At 37.3% G+C, this 8,625-nt stretch overlaps 1 long non-coding RNA gene across 1 annotated transcript in view; it reads left to right on the forward strand.

Annotated features, from left to right (window-relative positions):
- The first annotated feature begins 5,823 nt into the window (after positions 1–5,823).
- LOC107600902 (uncharacterized) overlaps positions 5,824–8,625 on the forward strand; it is a 21,450-nt gene continuing 18,648 nt past the window's right edge. Inside the window, exon 1 of the long non-coding RNA XR_001610854.1 lies at positions 5,824–5,836. This is a non-coding gene — a long non-coding RNA (uncharacterized lncRNA). The remainder of the gene's footprint in view (positions 5,837–8,625) is intronic.

An 8,625-nucleotide genomic window follows, 5' to 3' on the forward strand; every position in this document is an offset into this window, starting at 1 on the left:
CTTTAAATACTATCCTCTTTTATAGCAGAGATATGAGAACATACATAGTAGACTATTTAATATGTGCTTGGCTGAAATGTTGACTAAATGACTAGTTTGTGAAGCACTGGGAATCCAAATTCCATCTATGTGACTAAATCTCCGATATGTGCAGTGAGAGTTCTCTCTTGTAAGCCATTCGCTCTGTATTCTTTTGAAGGGAGGATGCACTTCACATCTGTGCATCTTATTTTTATCCAGCGAAGCTGAGATCCGCAATTATTTGTATGCACATACGCCTGTCACAAACAAGCGAGTAGCCAGGGGAGAGAGCCAAGAGTGATGTGTGTAACGGCAAATTGATCCTATCTGAAAGGGCTCAGAGAACCTTAACAGAGATCAAAGCTGACACTAAGGCGCTCAGACTGCCAACTGGAAAGGAGGGGCGATAAAAGAGAGAGAAAGGGATGAAAAAACTGGGAGTATCTCATCTTGTCTAATTACACATTTCAGACAGCTCATGACCAATTATCCTCCCCTTAGTAGCATCTGCCCTTCTCAATGACCGCCGTGCTGCAGACTGGTAAAAAAAAAAAAAAGATGTTCCTGAGTTCATGTTTTCTTCAGTGCTCATAAAGGAAGTGATAGCCATGCTGGGAGGACATCGGCTTTTTGTTTTGTTTTTGTTTTTTTTCAGGCCTAAAACGTGTTTTTCTGCCCCTTTTTTCCAGCTCTTAAGTCTGAAGTCCCACGGAGAGGTTCCTTTTTTAATGCTGACTTTCTTTAAGGTGACAGCAGCATTAAATCTGCGGTGGCTTGTTAGCTGCGAGGCAAAATGCAGACCCTTTCCACCATCTCTGTGTTTCAAAGAGCTCTCTAAACCTGAGCTTTTCTCAAAACAATTCTCCCCCCGGGCGGCTTTTTGAAGCCCTGATACACACTGTCCTGGCATCCCATAAAGCTTTTTTACGCAGCAGGTAATATCGCAGGGTCACCTCCAGAGGGGGTCAGAGAGGATGTGTGGCCTGTCCTTGCCTGAGGCCACCAATGGGCTGCTCTCGGGAAGCAAGAAGCAGCAGTTCTTCCCGGGCCTCTGCTCCAGCCATCAAGGTTTGGAACTGAATTTCAAACTATACAGGTGCTGTTCCATTAAGGTAACCCGTATTTGCTCAGAGCATTTTGAGACAGTGCCCAGAGCTAAAATATAACTCATGAAATGCCCGACTTTGTTCTCAACCCTCCTGGGACGGTGGGTGGGTGAATAAAGTGTGTAAACATTGCAAATTATGACTCGCAAAGCAAATGTTGAGCTGGCCATGTTGTGCTTCACCACAAGCTGGTATGAACAGCTATATTTCAGAGAGGATTCTGTAGCAGAATAATGTTGTAGCGTCTCGACCAATCTGACACACTAATTTTAATTTGATTTAACAAATCAATTATTCATTAGGTTAACAAATCGTCACAGTCCCCTCACTCAATTAACTGGATGCCAGGATGTCTGCTGAACACCAGGCGCTATGGTCACCATGACAACTAATCATGATATCACTGGTTTTATGACCCCCCAGGAATGTGAGAAGGATAGCCCACTCTTTGTCCCAAGGAAAAACAGAGTAGAAATGGACTGTGTTCTAGTTAATTCATAGAAAAACCGTTATTTGAATGAACACACATATTTCTTATACAAATTTAAATAACAGGCATTTTGTGAAATTGTAGTAAAGATTCTTAACTAAAAGTTGTCTCCTACTGCTGCCACAATGTAGCCATAACTGGAAATAATAGAGCATAATTGGAAATAAGAGTCTTTAAAGTGACCAATAATATAATGCTTTTAAGGCATATGATGCTTACTGTTGTTGTTGTTGCTTACTGTTGTATTTATAAAATTTATTTTATGCATAACTACACAATTAATATTTATATTTTTTCTTTTTAGGCAAAAATGGAAATGCAAGAACAGACTATAGTTAAAACTGTTAACATGTTCAGAGTATTTTTTATTCCTGAAGCATAAAAATATATTCTTTTAGAAACAATATAATGATAATGATTATCATTAGATTTATTGATTTATGATTTATCGAGACTGCAGATGGTCTCATATGTTTAGATAAACTGAGGGCTGGATCTGCCGGCTTCAGCGGGGGGAGATCAGCCAGATGCACAAGAGTGTCTGTCCATCAAAACGCAGACCTTTCCCACACAGCGACAGGCTCTAGTGAACCAGACAATTGCAATGTAGCCAAGTGAGAACAGGGCAAGATGGAGTCACGTTCAGCCACTGAAGTTGTTCCAGAAAGAACCACTGCAGATGCCTCTGCTTTGAACGGAGAAGATCTCTAACAACCAGCCAGTCAGAAAGAAACGACTTTACATTACAGCATACACCCACTCGCGGCTCCGACCATCACTCAAGGTCGAAGAGGGGAGGGAGTCAGGGTGCAAATAACCATCTTTATAGTGGATAGACCCGAGTGCAAACGATTATTAGTGTAGAGCCGTTTTTAGGAGCACTTGAGGGTATGTTGACTTACTACAACCAGAACTGGCGCTACAATGTTTTTCTTCTTTTTCTCCCAGATTAGAAAACTGCTCAAGAAGCATTTTTTGTAATTCCCTTCTTTTCTTTTCCATGGCATCCTTTACTTATCTTTACTTACAGATAACGTTACTTATCTTCTCAGGCTCTGTGTCAGCTCTTTGGTCCGTCAGCATCTTTACGTTCATATAATCTGCTGCGCTGTATATTGGGCTTCAGCCCTTTAGCTGTGTTATTAAACCTCTGTCCTTCAGGGTGGAGGGAATGAAGTGCTTGTTTGATGGAGCGTTGGAGAATCGGACCCCTCCTTCCACTCCTTGTAGATGTGCCGAGGGTAAAAGGTTGGCTGACACAGACCCGTGCATGTGATGCATCTGCTGGAGCTCTCGCTGTGTCAGCATATCGCTAAAACCGCCAAGCAAACTTGCGGTAATATTGCACAGGATCGTCAGGAACCACATGCAGCCCTGCGGTTCAGCCTGACAGTGATTTCACTAAAGGTTCCTGCTGAACAACAGACTGGAGCTCATCTAGCCCGTTGTGATGCTAATGGTAACTGACACTATCAACCAACAGATTGTGCTGCCTGCAATAACCAACCAAAATCACTCAGTCCAGGGCCAAAAATGTCTTGATGAAATATTTAATCTGCCCTTCTTGAGACTTGTGTTTCGGCTCAAACTCTTCTTGTATGTAGGCATCACACACGGCGTGTTATGAAAGATTAAGTATAGTAAGTTTGAGCTAGATCAGAGTTTTATACAATGTTCTGTCAGTTCCCATCTTAAATATGGTTTATTATTATAGAAAATACATGTGTAAGTTATTTGAGAATAATGTGAAGCTGATGTGATGCATTTGGGTTTTATGGCATTCAGAACTGAATGGAGAAAGACTTTTAGGTTTCAATTTCTGAATTTGAATTAAACTAGAATACAGAAAATTGCTATTTAAATTTCAATTCATGTTTGAATGTAAGGAAGTAGAATGTAAAATGTAAAATTTAAAGAAATTCATATAAATTGTATTTACCAAGACAAATACCGAGTTTTTTTGTTGTTGAAAGATTTACTAATATAGGAATATAGCAATATAGATTTATAGGAAATATACAGAAATATAATAATAACAATAATAATAATTATAATAATAATAATTATTATTAAAAGTAATATTTGTATTATTATTATAAAATATTATGAAAATGATGTATTATTAATGATGATAATAATAATAATAATAATAATAAATTATTATTAATAATATATTTTCTACTACTACTACTACTACTAATACTAATAATAATAATATAATAATAATGATTATCATTATCATTATTTCAGCAGCCATTACTTTAGTCTTCAGTGTCATATAAATCTTTAAATATCATTCTAATATGTTGATTTGTGGTTTAGGAAACATTTCTCATTATCAATGTTGAAAACAGTTGTGCTGCTTAATAATTCTTTGAAAAATCAGGATTTATTGATGAAAAGAAAGTTCACAAGAGCAGTATATTTGAAATGGAAATCATTTGTAACATTACAAATGTATTTACTGTCACATTTGCTCAGTTGAATACATTCTTGCTGAATAAAAGTATTAATTTCATTTTGTTTTTTAAGTTACTGAACCCAAACTTTTGAACTGTACTGTATAAGGTACTTTTAACCTGGTACTTTTACTGAACCCATTTGTGAAAGTGAGTCAAAATTCCCATCAATAATTGTCCCTGTAAAAAGTCTAGGTCACTTGGGATGAAACATCTGTGAAAATGTCTTGCTAGAAGTAAATTGATATAAAAAATGGCCAGACTGTTAGCAAATAACAGTTAGGGACTTTACTTGACAGACTCTGTGATTGAGGATAACCTTACTTGGACTTTTCTCCTCACAGTAAGGTCACTTAACTCTTTTACCTGCAAGACCATGGGACATGGGAAAACTCAGTTTCACGGTGAGGTGACGTATGGTGGTACTTTTGATGACTGAGTTCACTAGCTCTGACAAGCCTGAAACAGAGAAAAAGCTTCTCTCCGCAGCGGGCCAAGCCCTGCCCTTTAAAGGTCTCGATCGGTTTTTAAAATTTATAAGAGCACTGGGGCATGTGCCTCAGGTTTAGATTTCTGAATGCAGCGCTGCATCTGTTCAATGTTCCTCTTTCCTGCTTGGCGAAGCTTATTAGTGACACTGGTGCAATGCCCAGCACTTCAACCCTTCCCTCTCATATCTGTCTGAGTAAAAGCCTTCGTGGTCCAACATTATCTCTACTGTAAACAGCCTCTCATATATGAGCTCAGAGCCATAAATAGGACATGATAGATAAAAGAAAGTCATCACTGACAGTGTACAGAGAAAGTGGTAGAGGAAAATATCTTGAGTGAACCAAGGAGGAACTTTTTTAATATTGCATATAAATGTTATTCTGTTTTTGTTTCTTCCAGAGTTAAGGGACAGACAGTATGAACTGAACAAGCTATTGTGAACACTAGTTTCTTCTGAAATATTCTCAGTTTAGCCAAAAATGAAATGTATTTACCCTCAGGCCATTCAATATGTAGCTGAGTTTCATTTTCAGAACAGAAATTTATCATTACATCACTTGCTTACCAATGGATCCACTGCAGTGAATGGGTGCCGTCAGAATGAGTGTCCAAACAGCTGATAAAAACATCATAATACTCCACAAGTAATCCATATGACTCCAGTCCATCAATTAATGTCTTATGAAGCAAAAAGCTGTGTTTGTAAGAAATAAATCCATAATTAAGTCCCTTTTAATCTTTAAACTGTTGCTTCCAGCTAAAATATCATCCAATCTATCCATAATATGACTTCCTCCAGTGAAAACATTGTTTCATCTGAATCGGGAGACAAAATATGCACCGATCAAGCACCGATTACAAGCAAAAACAGTCCAAAAACCAGTCCTAAACAAATATTTCAGTGGATTTTTGATATGAGATGACAACAGGTAATGAACTTTTTCACTAAAGTAAGCATTTTTATGGATTATGGACTGGCATTTTGGGCAGAAGTGATGTTTTAAAGTTAAAATGCCTTAATGATGGATTTGTTTCTTACAAACACACCGTTTCTCGCTTCACAAGATGTTAATTGATGGACTGTGGTACATATATTAACTTTTAAACTTTTGTTAACAGCACTTTGGTGTTGAATGTAATGTAAACAGTATTAGCTTAGCAACATGCTAATGGCAAACTGAAATGCTGAAATGCATTTTTATTTGAATCTCTGTGAGGACCTCTGCGTTACTCTGCTTTCTCAATTGTCACTATATGGTTTCATTTTAGTTAGGATGCCGCCTGAGAAGTGGTCTTTCTACTAGACACCAAGGCAGCTTGCTAGGTTTTGGAACACAGCCACTGTCTTTAACAATAAGGCTCACTTTACAGACAACCAACAAATTGATTGGCTGTCCCAACGCCTTAATGTTTGCATTTAAGGTGCCATTCAAATTATTAGCTCTTTTGAATTCGCTAGCACCCCTGCATCAGTGCTCGGTCTAATATTTTCACGCTTGTGTGAATTTCCACTGAAAGCTCATCCTCCCCCTTCTCTGCTTCTGTATCTCTCTCCATTTTCTCCCTCCAACAGATAAACGTACTCCTCAGGCTTGCTCCTGCCACAAAGCATTCTGTAATAGTCTAATTGTGGCTAATGGTTTGTGCAGCTAATTAAAGTGTATGAATTACAGTAATCAGTCAGACACGTTGAGGCTCGCATCTCCCTGCTCCTCCAGGCGTGGAGGGGCAGAGGAGAGGGACTGGAGAGAGAGAGAGAGGGAAAGAGAGAAATGACCAGACAGGAGGGAAAGGAGGAGGAAAGCTTTGTGGGATGTTGATAGGTTTATCTGTGCAGAACATAATTAAGAACTTTTCTTCCACATTAAAAATGGTGTCACTGAAACAATATTTACCTTTTGGATACTCCATGTCGGCGGTCGGGGCCCTGATGAACGGATCAGCAGGCTTGTGTCGCTTATGCCTGCAGCATTTGAAGTGAATCAATGCAAGTGAAACAAACACACAAGTCACAAATATAATAACAGCTAGTGGGTGGCTAAGATTTGTATAATGTACAGTAATGGGGCGAAATAGAAAGTGTGTGTACTTTTCAAACATTTGGGCTGAGTAAGATTGTTTTGAAAGAAGTTTATGCTTGTTTATTTGATTTAAACAGTGAAAGCAGTAATATTGTGAAATATTATTACAATTAAAATAACTCATCTATTTTAATATTTAAATGTAATTTATACTTGAAATGGCAAAGCTGAATTTTCAATAATGTCACATGATCCTTCTGAAATCATTCTAATATGCTGATTTGCTGTTATAATCATCAATATTGAAAACAGGCGAATTTGACAGGTAATGCTTCGCACGTGCATTGCATATGTATTAGGTTTTTCTCCCACAAAATTCAATGTTTTCTTCAAAGTCAAAGTCCAGATGACTGAAAGAGGATCAGTGTTCTTATTTTCTCTAGGGGTGTGTGTGTGTGTGTGTGTGTGGATGATTTCATATGGATCTAATAAGGCATGTGGCAGTCTTCACCCCACCACAGACATTATGGAAGAAGTCAAGGGTAAATGACAATGTGCAATTAAGAGGACAACGAGGAGAGGGAGTCTGACCGAACCATCCTGCAAAAATGCCTGAATAACAATTTGTCACAATAATTATGAATAATTACAGGCAGCATCATATTATCAGTTACTGATACACCTGCAGACAATTTTCTAAAAACGGAGTGCTGTGTGCAGTGTTGGGCATTAACTAGTTACTAGTAACTTAGTTACTGTAATAATATTACTTTTTGCAGTAACTAGTAGTGTAACTAATTGCTAATAAGATTTCAGTAATAATATTACAGTTACCATCCATAAAACAGCTTAGTTACTTTTGATGCCTCAACCCCCGCTGATTTAAAATCCAACAATCAAATAATCCAACAATCATAATTTTCACGACTCGCACATGCATGTGATGTCCCCAGTGCTGCAGGCAAGCTTGTAATATGGAAAAGCTTACATTCAGCAGATAGAATTATATTGATTTTGTCAGGAAAAAACATGATCTGAACACTATTGTGTAAGTTGTGGTATACTTTACTCTGGCATTACATCCCACCCACATCCCTCTGATCGGCATGTGGTACATTATATTACTATAATTGAAAGTTTTGGAAAATTAAACAGTTTCTTACAAACTTATGTGATTTGATAAAATACATAATGAAATATAATAGTATATGGATAACAGAGAAATTACAATTAGCTTCAAGCTACACATGACAATTAATGAGATTAATGAGATTACAACCCTTCTACTTGAATGTCACTATCAATCACTATTGAGTGTTTGTAATAACTTCTAACTGCAATCCAATGTGGATTTTGGTCAAATGATGAGGCAGAAATATGTTGTTAGTAAGAAGAAATTTACGTGGAAGATACACAGTTACAACTTATGTGGGGCGTGAAGAAAAAGTAATGTAACTAGTAGTGTAACTAATGTTGCCAGAAAGTAGTAAGTAAAGTAACAATATTACTTTTGAAAGGAGTAAGTAGTAATGAATAATATATTACATTCTTTGAGTAACTAACCCAACACTGGCTGTGTCAAAGAGAGTGCAGTTGGGGATGTTTCGATCCTTCTACAAAGAACCATGCATCTATATTAGTCAAACACGTGAACCACCATACCATGTAATTGGCAAGTGGAGCAACTGACATTAGCAGTACGAGACATTGTTCTGTTCGATATGTGATGACAAGAACATCATTGCTCTAACTGCGTAATGCACTGGCATGTGACAATGTAATGGCCATTTCGTAGTTGATGGTGTGGCACCACCTCTCCAGAGACTTGATTCAGCAGTTCCTTGAATAAAGGAGCATTCGCAATAAATATTTTATTTTATTTTATTGGTATTTGAACACTTTTGGACAGTTAATATGTCTGAATTTCATTATCATTTTGTAATTTTTTTGTTTTTTTGTAATTTTTGTGGATATAATTTTGAACAGTTCTATTGTTGTTATATATATATATATATATATATATATATATATATATA

Source organism: Sinocyclocheilus grahami, unplaced genomic scaffold (assembly GCF_001515645.1).
Source record: "Sinocyclocheilus grahami isolate Dianchi unplaced genomic scaffold, SAMN03320097.WGS_v1.1 scaffold294.1, whole genome shotgun sequence".
In the NCBI taxonomy this organism is placed as follows: domain Eukaryota; kingdom Metazoa; phylum Chordata; class Actinopteri; order Cypriniformes; family Cyprinidae; genus Sinocyclocheilus; species Sinocyclocheilus grahami.